At 35.2% G+C, this 14,734-nt stretch overlaps 1 long non-coding RNA gene across 1 annotated transcript; it reads left to right on the top strand.

Moving 5' to 3' along the window:
- Positions 1-883: 883 nt before the first annotated feature.
- On the top strand, positions 884-1,469 carry LOC122135875. The gene is made up of 3 exons (XR_006153711.1): positions 884-916; positions 989-1,194; positions 1,426-1,469. It is a non-coding gene; the product is annotated as an uncharacterized LOC122135875 (long non-coding RNA).
- Positions 1,470-14,734: the final 13,265 nt, after the last annotated feature.

Here is a 14,734-nt window from a genome sequence, read left to right as displayed (position 1 = left end):
TCTCAAATCTATCACACTTTTTGTTGACTTTTGTATACCCGTGAAATACAAAAGGAGGATTTTTTGAAGAATGTGTTGATCAGTCTTATCCATGCAGTAACAATAAAAGAGGACTGAAGCTTTCAGTTTTCATAAAGGTCGCAAAACCACTTGGGTATTTATGTCTAATGTACTAATACATTTTTTAATTGACAAGTTTTATTTTTCTCTTATTTCTTATTTTTAATTGACTAAGAAAATCAAATACACTGCTGGACAATAACAAATAATTTGTATTCTATAATATTTTTGTATATTTTCCTAAAGACAATTTTGTGATTTATTTATATAACCTTTTTTTCCCATTTTTATCACAGAAAGCGGCAGAATACTTTCTATACTAATAATAAACGCTACTTCAGTTAGCACTGCATTTTTATTTTATTTTTTGTTAAGAATTTCTTTATTTCAGTTTTTTTTTAAATCCTACCACAAACTTTTTTTCTATCTTTTTTAAAAAGTAAGCATTTAAAAATTTTAAGTAGAAGTGCAATAATAATAATAATATACAAGAAATAATACAAAATTGTACAAATTGTTGTCAAAAATGTTTAAATTTCATAACTAGTTTTCCTCCATTTGATCCAAATAAAGTGTCATAAAAATAATATGATTCCCATTCGATGTTATTGCATGAAAAAGGGCAAACAGTACATTTTTCAGAATTTCTCCTTTTGTGTTCCACAGATAAAAGTAATGTAGCTCGAAACAACATAAGGTTGAATAAATTATGACTGAAGTGAACTATACCTTTAATCCCTCTTTTTCTTTTTTTTTATGAGGGATATATGTGAGAGAGAGAGAGGGTGAGGTGGGGGTGGAGTGGGAGAGAGGAGAGAGGTGGGTGGGGGGGGGGGAGAGGAGACACCATGAAGAGGTACGTATTTGAACTGTTTCACATGAGATCTAATTGGTTCTTAATGACCACTAATTAGCTCTTAATCAATAGGAAAGGCGGATACTGGAGGAAACCGTGACCCCACTGACCCCTCGCACCTCAGGTTTATCATCCTGTATGATGACAGAGGCTCCGTCCCTCACCCAGCCCTCAGCCCCACATGACACCATTGTTCTCTCCTTGGCTGACTGGGAAAGGAAACAGGAAATGTTGGAGAAACAGGCACAGACAAACCAGAGTAGCAGACTTACACACAGGTGGAGTACATACAAAATCCATAAAAAAAAAGAATAACGGTAAAAATTTGACATTACAATTTTAATGTCAAATGCTATTTATTTTACTGATTTTGATGTAACTCTGGCATCCTGTCATTGGAAAAGGTGTAATGGTCAAGTACAGATGCAGGTGTTGATTGTTATAGGTTTTGTGGTCAAGTACAGATGCTCTGGAAAAGTGAGGTTGCAATGTTAATATAACCTCTCTAGCCCTGATCAAGTAATCACCACCGTCACGGCTCAGCAGATGGTCCGAGAACTGAACCTCAGGAGAGACAAACAGCTACACCACACACTCGCATTTTATACAGGGTAAGAACACAAACACTAACCCTGACGTCAAAATGGATGTCCTAAATGACAAAATGTAATTTATAATTAAATATTTTTAGTAAACGTAGTAAAAAAAAAAGGTATTTTTTCTGGTTTCATACATTTTTGATCTACAAAAAAAATACAAATAATAATAGACTGTAAAATGTCAAGTGAAGCAACCATCATGTAAAAAGTAACTTTTCAAACACAAATTTTAACATTAATTATTTATTATTATTATTAGATCATTAAATATTCATGACCGTTGATTTGGAAGACAAGAGGTTTTTAGAAATAACTAGTCCTAACAGCATTTTATGATATTTTATAATGTATATTTTTACATTTTACATTTTATCTATTATTGTTGTTAATAGGCTATTATTACTATAACACAACACTCTATATAATAAAGAGAGAGTGTGTGTGTGATGGTGTGTGTGTGCTATATAATATATATATATATATATATATATATAGATATATATATATATATATATATATTATTAGATATATAGATATATATATAGATATAGAATCAAATTGTCATTAATTATCAATTTTATTAGGATTACATCATTTGCACCTGAAACACAAGCTGTCATAAAAAAAGAAAATATCTGATATTGTGTTTCTTAATATATACAAAAAGGACTCCTTTTTTGAATTTCTCTGCTCTTCTTCCGGCGTTTTTCTCTTTCTCTCTTGGGGGGGTAGTTTCATGGGCTATGCCATGCTGACTTTGATTTGGAGGACAAAAAGGTTCAGTATATATAGCCAAACTTCTTCTACCGGCACATTTCGTGTGATATCTTTAAAATAATCAAAAATAAATAAATGATGGGTTTTATATAATACGACCACCTAAAAATAGCCTTATTAAAAAGAAATACACGGAAACATATTTTTTAATGCTTTACTTCGGTCGTGAACAAAAAAAAAAAACACAATAATAATTTCACGGATATCTAAACGGTTACACTTGTAGTTTTAAGATGTCCATGTTACAGTGTAATTATACCTTGAAGTGACTGGTAAATTTTAATATTAATTACCATACATGTACTTAACGACTATCTGTAGAAGTCATACTTCTCACGGAATCCGGGTTGTGGCTTAGGTGACTTATACTCTAGGCTGCACTGTACAATTATGCATAATTGTATTGTTATTATGATGATAGTAAAGATCCCTATGGAAGCTTTAACAACGCGTACAATACTTAAAGTGTGTGTGACTGGACTATAAACTGGATACTCAAATCAGGGGGCAAATTGGATACTCAAAAATACACAGCAATATTAGGACACAACGACATGCGTTTTATTCTCTTTGTTTGTACATACAGATGGCTCTTGGGAGCTGTAAGTCTAAAGACAGGACAAAAGATTTTAAGAAACTGCCTCACTGGATCGTAAACAAGCCACCTCAGAGCCAGACCACAAGGATGGAGGAGGTTCGTGTGTGGGTGTTTATGGGAATGCATGCCTGGCCAAAATGCTGCTTGGCTTTGCTGTGAGTGGAGGAGTTTAAGATCGGATCATTATATGTTTTTTTTCTGGCACGGATGGGATGAACCATCTTCTGCGTGATATGATTTAGCTTTCACAGTTGTGTGGTTCTGCCTATGCTTGGTGTGTAGGTGGTGTGCGGCTGCTGGCAGGACGCGGTGTCGTTGTTGAAGAAGTGTTTTCAGGTGGGACACACCCATCAAAATCACCCCACGGCCATCACAGAGACCACGTTGGCAATCCACCTCCACGCACCCAGCAGGTATGAGCCTTCCCGGTCCAACACATACTCAATCACACATGGAGATACATGTGTGTGTGTGGGTATGTGGAGCATATTAGTAATCACCCAGACAACAGTGGATTCGTGTCATGCTGCTGAAACTGTGTCTGTAAGATTTTGCTTGCATTTAATTTAAATGCAAAAGTATCGTTTTAAAGGAACAAATTCGCCCAAAATGAACATTTTTTGTGGCTGAAATGTACTCCCCCGCAGGCCATCCGGAGACTGGTTTTTTTATAATTTGTTTCCTTCCAGTGGAACAGATTTAGAGAGATGTTAGCAACTGCATCAACTTGCTCACCAATGAATCACTCTGCTGTGAATGGGTGCCCAGGTCAGAATGAGTCAAAAACCCAGCTGATAAAAACACCACCATAATGTACAAGTAATCCACTCTTCGATCCTTTCAAGTTAGGAACCTTGTGAAGTGAAAACGCTATGCTATGGTGTTCTGTACATAATTCATCTTTAGGCATTTAAACGTTTAATAAAACCACTGCTTCTGGACCAAAATACATCCAAAAGCCCATAATAACAAAAACTCCAAAGCTAATCCTTTTTTAATTTTGGGTGAATTTGGAGGTTTAAGATGCAATCCATTTGAAAAATTTTAGGTTCCGCATATGATGATCGCAAGTTTGTGCCCACCATGATGATAAGGCATAATCATTGGCTTTCAATTTTTTTTTTTGCAGTAGTTACATTAACATGCTAAATGCTTTGCGCACAACTCTCCTATTTATTTTGAAGTTTTTCATGCCTGTAATTGCATTTGTACCTCGTCTTTAAAAGTCGTTGTTTTTTTTACTATTGCTTTTCATCCAAGACCTGACAAGAAAAGAATTTTAAATGATAAAAAGTTTAACATTAATATTTTGTTTTCATGGCGCCCTCTGCAGGTCAGTAAGTGGAAAGAAGCTTTGCTCCAGTTGTGCACATCCACTGGGTGCAAGAGCCAAAGGCCTATTGATCAAATCTGAAAAGCTTCTGGGGGTTTACTCCTCACATCTTCAGATTGTTGTTATCGGCGGTAAAACTTCAGATACTCTTTGCCCTCTGTGTGTGCGTAAGAAAACCTTGTGCAGGCTCTTAAATCATGTATCTGACTTGTTCTAGTGTGGTGAATATGTAATAGGGTTACTTGGAGACACAAGTTGCTGTCTGCGAACTCGAACGTCAAATTCGCCTATGGACTTCTTAAATAGGTCAAGAAGGACTACATAACAATCAAGAGGTGAGGGCTGAATCTGTGTTTACAATTGTAATCTTAAAAATTGTGTCGAATGTGCAAGTTTTTTCTGTATTTCTGTGTATACATAAACTAGGAAATCTGTGGCGATCAAACGATCTTAATGACAAAATTAGCTTTATAATATATTCATACCATTAATTCTCTTCAGCTATGGGGCCTGTTGGACTTCTCTAAGAAAATTAACTCTTAAAAACACCTTTTCTAACAGTCTGGCACTAGTTCATTTTGTTGATTATATACGTAAATCAAATGAGATTCTTTTTCTGTCAAGTCTTTAACCACCTCATTTCAAATTTTTCGTACTGTGATATAACATTCTTTTGGTGGAAATAACATTTGTTTTATCCCAGAATAAACTCCCTTTCTGGCCCTTGCCAATTTAACCCTAATTTTAATTGCTAGCAATTTTACTTACTCCTAAATATACAAACAACTTACATGTTATTATAAATGTATTGTTTTTATAATACCTTACAATTTAATAAGATTTTCAAAATGTTTACAGAATTAATTTGACAAAAAATATATGAAATAGTCCTCACCATCCAGATAGTATCTTGTCTGTATTGATTCTTCTTCAAAAAACCACCTTTTTCTTTCACACACACAACATTTGACAATTTCATCAGCGCAACAATCAGTAACTATTTTAAGTAATGAATTTACCATAAAATATAATTTTAAAGTAAAAATGTATTCATGGTCGTTTTATTACTATTTTACGATTGATTTTTTTTGTCTTTCCTTATTTTAACAGATTGAAAATATCAATCTGGATCTAGTACAATGTAAAACAGCTCCTAAACATATTTTCAAGGACATGTTATCATGCTTCTCGTTCCTTCCATCTGCGTCGGCCAGCCAGACACCACTACTGTACGCTCGGCACTTCTGACAAAGAAATGGAACTGAACTTCCAGGTTAACAAACCGATCCCAGAGACCATACCACCAACGAAGAACGGGCATTTCACGTTTATACAACGGTTTCATCCATACAGATCGATCAGATAGCTATAGACATTAAAGTCCCAAATCCAGGAATCATTGACACACTGATGGGTTTTCCTTTCCTCCTGGACTTCTCCTTCTCTTGACTGTCATTTGTGCCGCGCTGCTACAACAACCCCTTATCGCAGTACATGATAAAAAAAGTCCGGTTAATTATTACTAATTCACTACGATTAACGAGTACAGGACTACTAGCCGAGTCCTGTTCATACTGTTAGGTACTTGTTAAAACACCTTTACGAGATGATAAGAGTCGGTAGCACTCTACCCTCGCACAGTGTGTGCAGTTCATCACTCTCACATCTCAATAACGCACATTATAGGCCAGAAAACATAATGTTACACACAACAAATGCAGATACCGTCACTCATCAACTCAAGCATGTGCGATCTAATTGCTCAGTATCTCAGGCGGAGATAGATGATCAGTCAAATGCCTGACGTCCATAAACTCAAATAATATCTAGGTATCTGTTAACACTCCTCACAACACTTGCTCAGTGGGGGCATGTACCTTTTTCAAACATGTACTAATATGTACCTTAACGGTACTCATTATATTTTTGAGAAGTGTATAAAAACATATAAAACTTCTAAAAATCAAGATTCGTCTTGAAATGGTTTTGCCTCATTACCGTCGTCCTGCCCATAAAAGAAGACCACTTTCGGATCTACTTAGTGCGACGCGCGTGGGCCGATAAGTTGCGACATGTGGACGTGTCAGCTGCTTCATTTCCTTTGGTCAAGTGTCGCTGCGCCGCTCAACGCTTCGCTCTCAATCGTCCTGCGAGCGGCAGGAGTCGGACCTGGAGGCGCTCATGGGGTGTCGCTCTCCCTGTCTGCGAAAAAACAAAAAAAACAAAAACATAATTTACTGCGCCATTGCGACTGGACCAGCCTCAAAGACATTGTATTCTGGCTAAATAAGCAACTCAAGGCTGTATAACATGTCTTCAGCATTGGGGGACCATTTTGTTGGAGGGGGTTTAGTAACGGATTTTGTATTTAAAGGAATTAAATAACTAAAGGATCTTTAAAAAATATGAAAGAACTCCGAATAGCTGTAATAACTGAAAAAAGAATACCATTTTTTTATTGTAAAATTTATCTATTTGAAGTGTTTTGCAAATATTTTTAATTTAAAAATTTAACCCACCATTTCACTCTTATTGCATATGCCTGTGTGAAAAATGGCAACCTGATTTCAAAATGGCAAAAAACTGGATATTTACTTTTGGTTGTTTAAAAAAAAGTTTCAAATTTAAATGTTTAGTGCTCTTGCTTACCTTGCACGTCTATTCACTGTTTTTTGTTATCTGTGAACAGTAAAGCCCAGCGTGAATATGACTTTTGCACAGTTTTTCAGTATCAGGAATATGACATATTGAAATTTCTATAAATGGCAGATATCAACATTTTCATGTTTTTTGCCAGTGCACATTTGTGATGCCTCTTAAGAAGTGAAAACTCAAACGTCATAGTTTTAGTATAGACTCACTACTGATGGTGCAATAGTCTTCGAAATCCTCTACATTCCACATACTTGTTGTTTTAGAGTATGGTTGCGGCCTAACACCACTGACAATGGAATTATAAACTTCCCCACAAGACTTAACTACATAGTGACTACAATCTGTTCATGATTATTACTCAGTACTTTGTGGAAATGCACATTGTAACCTGGGCACTGTAATGTAGAGTGAGACTGAATCATTTCCATTTGTGAGGAACATAAGTGAGCACAAAGTGTCCAGTTATTTCATTTAAGAAAATTTACATCTAATAATAATCTCTAGTTTTTGTATAAGGTCTTTGCAGTATGTGACGTTATTTTTCAAATGTTCCACTAACATTACAACTGCAGAAAAAAAAAAAAAAATGTGCAACACTCTAAGCGCCTAGCTGATTCGCCTGATGAGCCTATTAACTCTGGCAACGTAAATAAATACAGAGAAGACTGTCCATACACTTTTTTTTTTCATTTATGTTTTTTGCAAACATGGAACTGGAGTGGATTTGATTGAAATGTTTCTCTCATTGCCCTGGTTTTTAATCTTGTTTGATAAGTGAGGGGCGTTATGTATACTTTAATTTGTGCAGTATGTACTGTTTAACAGCATGTTTGCTAATGGGTAGATCTTACATTTCCATTCGTCTTATTTTTTCAAAATTTGTTTTTAAGATTTACGTTTTGCTCTGCAGTTGAATAGAAGAAGATTGCATGATCCCTGTGAAACTTTCCTTGATTTGTGCTTTTACATTACAATGTTCAAGCTTAACACATATATTACACACTACTAAGAGGATTGCTAAAAAAGAATAACATTAACTGTGGGCAAAGCAGCTCCCACATAATCAGAAAGCAATTTATGTACCTGACACCTATAAACACTGTAATGTAAAGGTTACCCCCTTTCTTTAGTTTTTTTTTTTTAATATTCCGTTTAAATCATTTTTGATGTGTTCTGTTGCCTTTCGTCACCTTCTGTGATGTTTGTGCGCGTGAGAAATGAGGCTTCTAGATAACGTCTAGTGTCGGCCACATCTTGCATCCCAAGCTTCCAGTTTTACCACATGTGTACATGATAGAGAGTATTAATGCATATGCACTGAGCACTCTGCTTTTAAAACCTTGTACTTATTCAACCCTTGAATGTGCAAAACAGGAGATTTATAAATCAAACTAAAACTACTAGCACCCTCTGTAAGCTTTTCACTCATTTCATGGTGCTTGAAGATGTAAAATTGTTAAATGTATATCTATATTTCTCTTAAATCTACTGAAAAGGATTGCAATCCTAAATTTCAACCAAAATATCAAATTCCAACAATTGGACAGATTGTATGTCAGCAAAACACTAGCAAAATTCCTGCTTCTTTTAACTTCTGCTTACGCTTTCTGTTATATTGATGATTAAAAGACTTGTCATTATAGGCGGGGGGTTTTGATCGTTGCTTGTATATCATTTGTTTTATTTTGTGACATTGTAAGAATATGAACTGAACAGAACGAAGGCATAATAACTGGAAGAGTTAGCCAAGGATGATTGAGATGTGTGTGCCAAATACTTCAAATATTCGTGTATTTTATTATAACCTCTTTTAAAAATGAGCGTGATAAGACACCCAAGACGCCTAAAAATACAATGGCTTTTAAATAGTCACGTTTTATGTTTTTAACTAAACCTGTAATAAACTATTTTAAATGCACTAGGCGGTTGAAACCCACATGCTTTCTTTTGTGACTCTAAGTAGGAGCTCGAATGAAAGTGGTATATAATTTTCTTTTTGCCCACGTAATTTTCCAAACAAGAAAAATGGTTGCCTTGTGCTGCATTTTCATGTTAGTTGTAAATCTAAATATTTGTTATTATAAATAACTGGAGCCAACATCTCATCCAGAACAAAAAGCAATAAATATTACATATGTTGACTGATTATATGACACATTTTTCTATCCACTGTCTCTATTTGGCATTTTAATAAAATCATTAAAAAGATGTGAAGTATCTCTCCCATGCTTGCAAAAGTGAACAAAAAATTGCTAAGCATTATAGGTTTTAAATTGTCCAATAAATAGACCAATGGCATTATTAATTTCCTATTTTGCCATGAGATCCTTACAGATAAATAACATAAATGAGGTAATCCAACATAGCGCTATAGAAATCTAGGACAGTGGGTTTCTGATGTTTGTAACTGGCACATCATGTCTTTCAAAAAACCGCTCAACACAATGCAGGCAGTCGTTGCACAGTGAGTTTGGTGACCTCTTGACTCTGGGTTCAAGAGAAGAGACCCCTAAAACAATGGCAGCTGGTCGGGAAACCTGATCCTCTCAGGGGCTGCTGGGGTCCTGTTTTGTGGTCTGGGTTTAGGGTAAGAGTGGGTTGGGGTGCTGTACTGGGTCCAGGGGACTGTCATCATTTTGGGAGGTCTGTGTCATTTGGAAGATGATACGTTTCATTTCTGGGAACAGATGGCACTTCGTCCAAAATACGGCTGCACGCTCCTATTTCTACCGAAATTTAAGCGCGTCTCAATTTCTGGAACCAAGACCTAAGATAAAATAAAATAAACCCATTTAATTGAATAAATACAAAATTCAAAATGTACCTGACCTAATTAAATCCAGCTCAAGCAGGATACATTAGTTTTGGCAAAAGTATTGGGACACCCCAATACCCACCCCCAACAGGGTTGACTACTGTTAGTCACTTCTATGAGTACGCCATATTTTAATGTTAAATACATGAATTATTTCCATTTTGTTTGCAACAGGTTTGGGGAAGTCGTGTCTAAAATGGCTGACCCCATATGTGGAGTCATTGTGTTTGGTGGATGAGTTGTGTTGCCCTCACAGTTCTGTTATTTAATGGGATTACGACTGGGATTAGACTTCGTTTACTGTAGATCTATCAACTCTACTCATATTTTTTGTGAATCGCGCTAGTCCTTAAGTAACAGAGTGCACTAAGTCATGAATATAAAAGTGGTCCTGTCCAAACTGTCGGTTTTAAAACTAGAAGTCAGGGCACAATCCCTGAATATCCTATATGTGCTAAAACATTCCTAACATTGTGAACTCATTACGGAGATGACTAAAGAAGTCAAACCTGTTCATTAGAAAGCGGGGGCGTCCCACTACTATGGCTAATATATAAACAATATAACATTATATAACATAACCTTTTTCGGGAAACTGCAGGATTTGTTACATTTAAGTAGCCTAGTGTATTTTTGGTGTTTTGGAGGGCAATCAGCTATAACCAGATTAATGTCCGATTCAACATTAACGGATATTATATATTTATGAAAAACCTTTTAAATAAGAATAGGCCAAATAGGCTGTATAGGGGACCTTGAATGTATTTTGGAACCCAACAAGAGCATCCATTACACAGGTCCCGAAGAACGAGATGATATCATAAGGCTCAGACACCTGGAACTCGAGCTTCAGTACATATGGATCTCCCGCGCGAGCTCCTCTCGGGTGCAGATGTCTGACAATGAGTTCGAGAACACGCGCTCGAGCGCTTTCAGCTGCGCGCGCTCAGAAGATGAAAGCGGACGCGCCATTTGCGTCTCTTCCTGGACGCCTCGTTCAGCAAGCAGAAGATTATGATGAACTGGAAATTGAATTAAATTCCCACTCTAATTAAACACAAATGTATATGTTTTATATTGCAGCAACTGTTTACGCCCTTTTTGGGGTCAGTAAGATTTTTTAAAAGGCTCTTATTTTATAGGATACAGTAAAAAACAGCAATATTGTAAAATATTAATACAATTTATACTAAAAATAAACCGTTTTCATTTTAATAGATTTAAAATGCAATTCATGACAGCAAAGCCGAATTCCTTTAAACAGCCATTACGCTCGATCTTCGGTGCCAGATGATCTTTCAGAAATCAGTCGCCAATTTTGGGTATTGTGCATTTATCCAAAATGAGCCATAAGACAATAACCAACAAGAAGCTAAAATGCTTTTTTTTAATTGAATGTATGTTTTAAAAACAATATAATAAAAGTATATTTACTTTTAAATGCACTTAAAGTGCATTTGACCCACCCACATGCTCTTTTCTGTAACAACAATTTTTTAATGGTGGCTAATAATGCTTTATATAAGGAGCCTTTAATAATTATTAATTTTTAATATGTTGTTTTAAAGCCTAAGAAACATGAAACATCATTTTTCGTGAAATCTTGATTAAGCTACTTTCTGCATGATACGTTGATGAATGGAAAGTTCAAAAGAGCAGTATTTATTTACAATTTTAAAAATTGTAAATCCATTGTAAAAATCTTTAGCAGGGAAATCGTAGATTCTAATTGAGTCAAAAAGTGATTTTTGAACAATTAAATTTATCCTTGCTTTAAGACCAAAAGTATAGTCATTAATATCTTTTAATAATAAATCAATTACAATTTTTATTTTAAAAAATATTTTTTTTCCCGTCAATTTATATTGTTTTATGCTTAGTCAAGTACAAAAATAATAGCATCCTTAATAAATTTGATATACTAATAAAAATGTGGGATTAAAGCGCCAAGAAAAAGCAACCTGTTATGTAGTGTGAGGGTTGGTGAGAGCCAGGCAAAAGGAAATGGCAACTGGTTGTGTTTCCCCAGGATTGCACCTGTTATGGTGAAACTGAAGGGCTGACTGCAGGGAGCTGAACTCCCGTGGAGCAGCGGCTCGAGAAGCCTCAGCCATACAGGTCCATCCCAGACTCGTACAGCGGGCTGGCAGGTAGCTGTACTCCATCACTATTGCAGCTTTCATAGAAGTCTCTCTCCTGATGTCCTCAGAACTGCTCCCTATCCCAGACTGCTGCTCTGTGGCTTTGTCCAGCCCTGGAGCTTGAAGGCTGATTAAGTCGGTCACTGACACGTGGCAGTGGGTCTCATTGTATTATGCTTTTGACATGTCCCTCCATCATCTCTGCCTCCACCTGCACTTCATATCCAGCCAGCAGCCTATAAATGCATTACTATAGCATGCCACGAGATAAATCTATTTATTTAAATTTACAGCATTTTTTTATTTTACACTATTGCATACAAAAAATTAGTTTGAGCATAAATTATTATTATTATTATTATTATTCTTAACTATTACCGGTATCTGCGATATGTTTGTGATTTTTGGATGACATTGAAATATTAAAAAAGGAGATTTATTTCTCAACAATTTCTAAAGTTTTTTGTATAGGCGATATTTGATGTAGCATTGGTAGCCTAACTATAGCCTACAGTTTATATACACATTATACATAACTTAGTGTAAGATGAAAAGATTTTCAGAAAATAATTAAATTATGCATTAGTATATTAATATAGCCTACCTCACGATGACAATTTAAAAACTGGCTAATTAGCGATTTTTTTTTTTAATTAGAGCCACGTTTATTATTATCTAATTAATAGAATAGAATACAATAACATTTGATAAAAAAAAAAAATCTGATAAACCAGGAATTATCTATGCTTGCTTTTAAAAGTTCACGTTTCTTCTTAATTCACATTTTCGTGGTTCTAGACCTGCTTCAGATTTGGTTTCTGTGCCGCCATAGATGTCTGAAGCTTTAATTGTTTTGACTATATTCACAATTATTTGTTTACTTACTTACTTTGAACCTTGCATGCCATTTGACATGAGCTAGGTAAAACCAAGTTGTAATGTCTAATAAGAAGTGTATATGTAGGTGGAAAAGAGACACAGGAGATGATAGAGTGGGTTTTGATGCAAATATCCACGAGCCTTTGTGCTCAACAAGCGAGTATCACATTGAGCTGCTCAAAGGATTGGCGAGTGCGCAACCCATCCATCATAACGTTATGAGAGGGCAACAGGCCTACCTACAAGAGGCACTAGCTAAACAATAAAACATACAGCGCTACTATGATTAGTCAGGTTTGGCTGATAGCATTAGCCCACCAGCGCTTTTTAAAGGGACATCTGCATTACATGTGAATTTGCCACGGGCGCATTACAGCTTAACAATAGCTTTCCAATAATATCAAATAATAAATCACATTATTTTTTGTTACAGATTGCATGAGATTATGATCCATCAAAATATGAATTGTTGCACTGAAAAGGGGACTGGTCCATAAACCAGTCTGATTGTTTAATAAACGCTTAATTTGCTTAATAAATCACTTTTCACACACTGACCCAGCGCTGGGTTGCCAGTATGACTTAGATAAAAAAAAAAAACTAAACGTGGATGGGTTAAATTATCCAACATCCGGGTTTAAAAAATAAATCTAGGCTATGTTTGAAAACTACTGCTGGATTAAAGTCACAGAGCACGCCTTACTTTGTGTAAAAATGAGAACAGAAGTGTAACGATGTTTACTTTTCTTCTTTCTGTTATATGTCAAAATTATGACTTGTATGATATGTTGGTGTTGGGTAAATCAGGTCAAGACCACTGCCAGGCCAGGTAAATATTTCTATCTATCTATCTATCTATCTATCTATCTATCTATCTATCTATCTATCTATCTATCTATCTATCTATCTATCTATCTATCTATCTATCTGTCTAACGAACAGCTCATTTCAGCTCTAAATGTAAAATTCTCTTGATAGGCCTAGCTGTTATTGTTTGGATGGAAAAAGCGTCCTGTTTCAGTGTCTGATCTGTGTTGTTAGGCATTACCTGGCATTGGTTCATCCAGTAACCTTTCAGAACTGGAAAAAAATAAAAATAAAAATTTTGATTAAGCAAGTTTTTCACCAGGACATAATAAGAAATTGTAAATATACAAGTCAACAAAATTATGTCTGAAAACCGACAGGGCATTGTGCTTTCTTTTTGACCTGGTGCTGATCTGGAACTTTCTTATAGATATGGCTTTGTGCAGAATAATTTTTTCCTGTAATATAATATTATAAATAATATAATTTAATATAATAATATTATTAGTCAGAGTACAATTCTTTATTTATATATTATTTTTACACCTTGAACAGAAGTAACTTACTAGCAACTACATCTTTAAAAAAAAAAAAAAAAAAAAAAAAAAAAAAAATCTATATCCACATAATTTTTCTATTCAGATTATAGATTTATATATGATGTATTTCATGTTCATTCTGTTTCTTTTTGTTGGAACATGAAATTTCAAACAACTGGACCTGTTTTATCACTTCTCTCAGTGCATAATGCAATGCACAATGTACTGTTATACATCATAACAGTGTGCAGGTTCTCGCTGGTGGCGTCCAGTATTGTTTAATATCATGATAAATGATGTGTTCAAAAATGTCAAAAATAGATATAGGAAGATCTCTATGCTTACAATGGGCGATATGGAAAAGGGGTAAATGGCTGTAGGCCTATCTCATGTAACAAATTATACAATCAGCAGTTTATGAAGTGGAAAAATTGGGCTAACAAATGGGTTTTCTAGGCTATCGGTGACTAAACTCGAAACTAGTCTGATGTTTACTGAAAGAAGAATCACATCCCTGAAATAAAATGAAGTTATATACACTCACCCTAAAGTTATTAGGAACACCATACTAATGCACAATGTTTGACCCCCTTTCGCCTTCAGAGACTGCCTTAATTCTATGTGGCATTGATTCAACAAAGGTGCTGAAAGCATTCTTTAAAACAATACGTAATA

Source organism: Cyprinus carpio, chromosome B1, assembly GCF_018340385.1.
Source record: "Cyprinus carpio isolate SPL01 chromosome B1, ASM1834038v1, whole genome shotgun sequence".
Taxonomy (NCBI): Eukaryota; Metazoa; Chordata; class Actinopteri; order Cypriniformes; family Cyprinidae; genus Cyprinus; species Cyprinus carpio.
The sequence above is the reverse complement of the archived record's forward strand: the minus strand, read 5'-3'. Positions and strand labels throughout refer to the sequence as shown.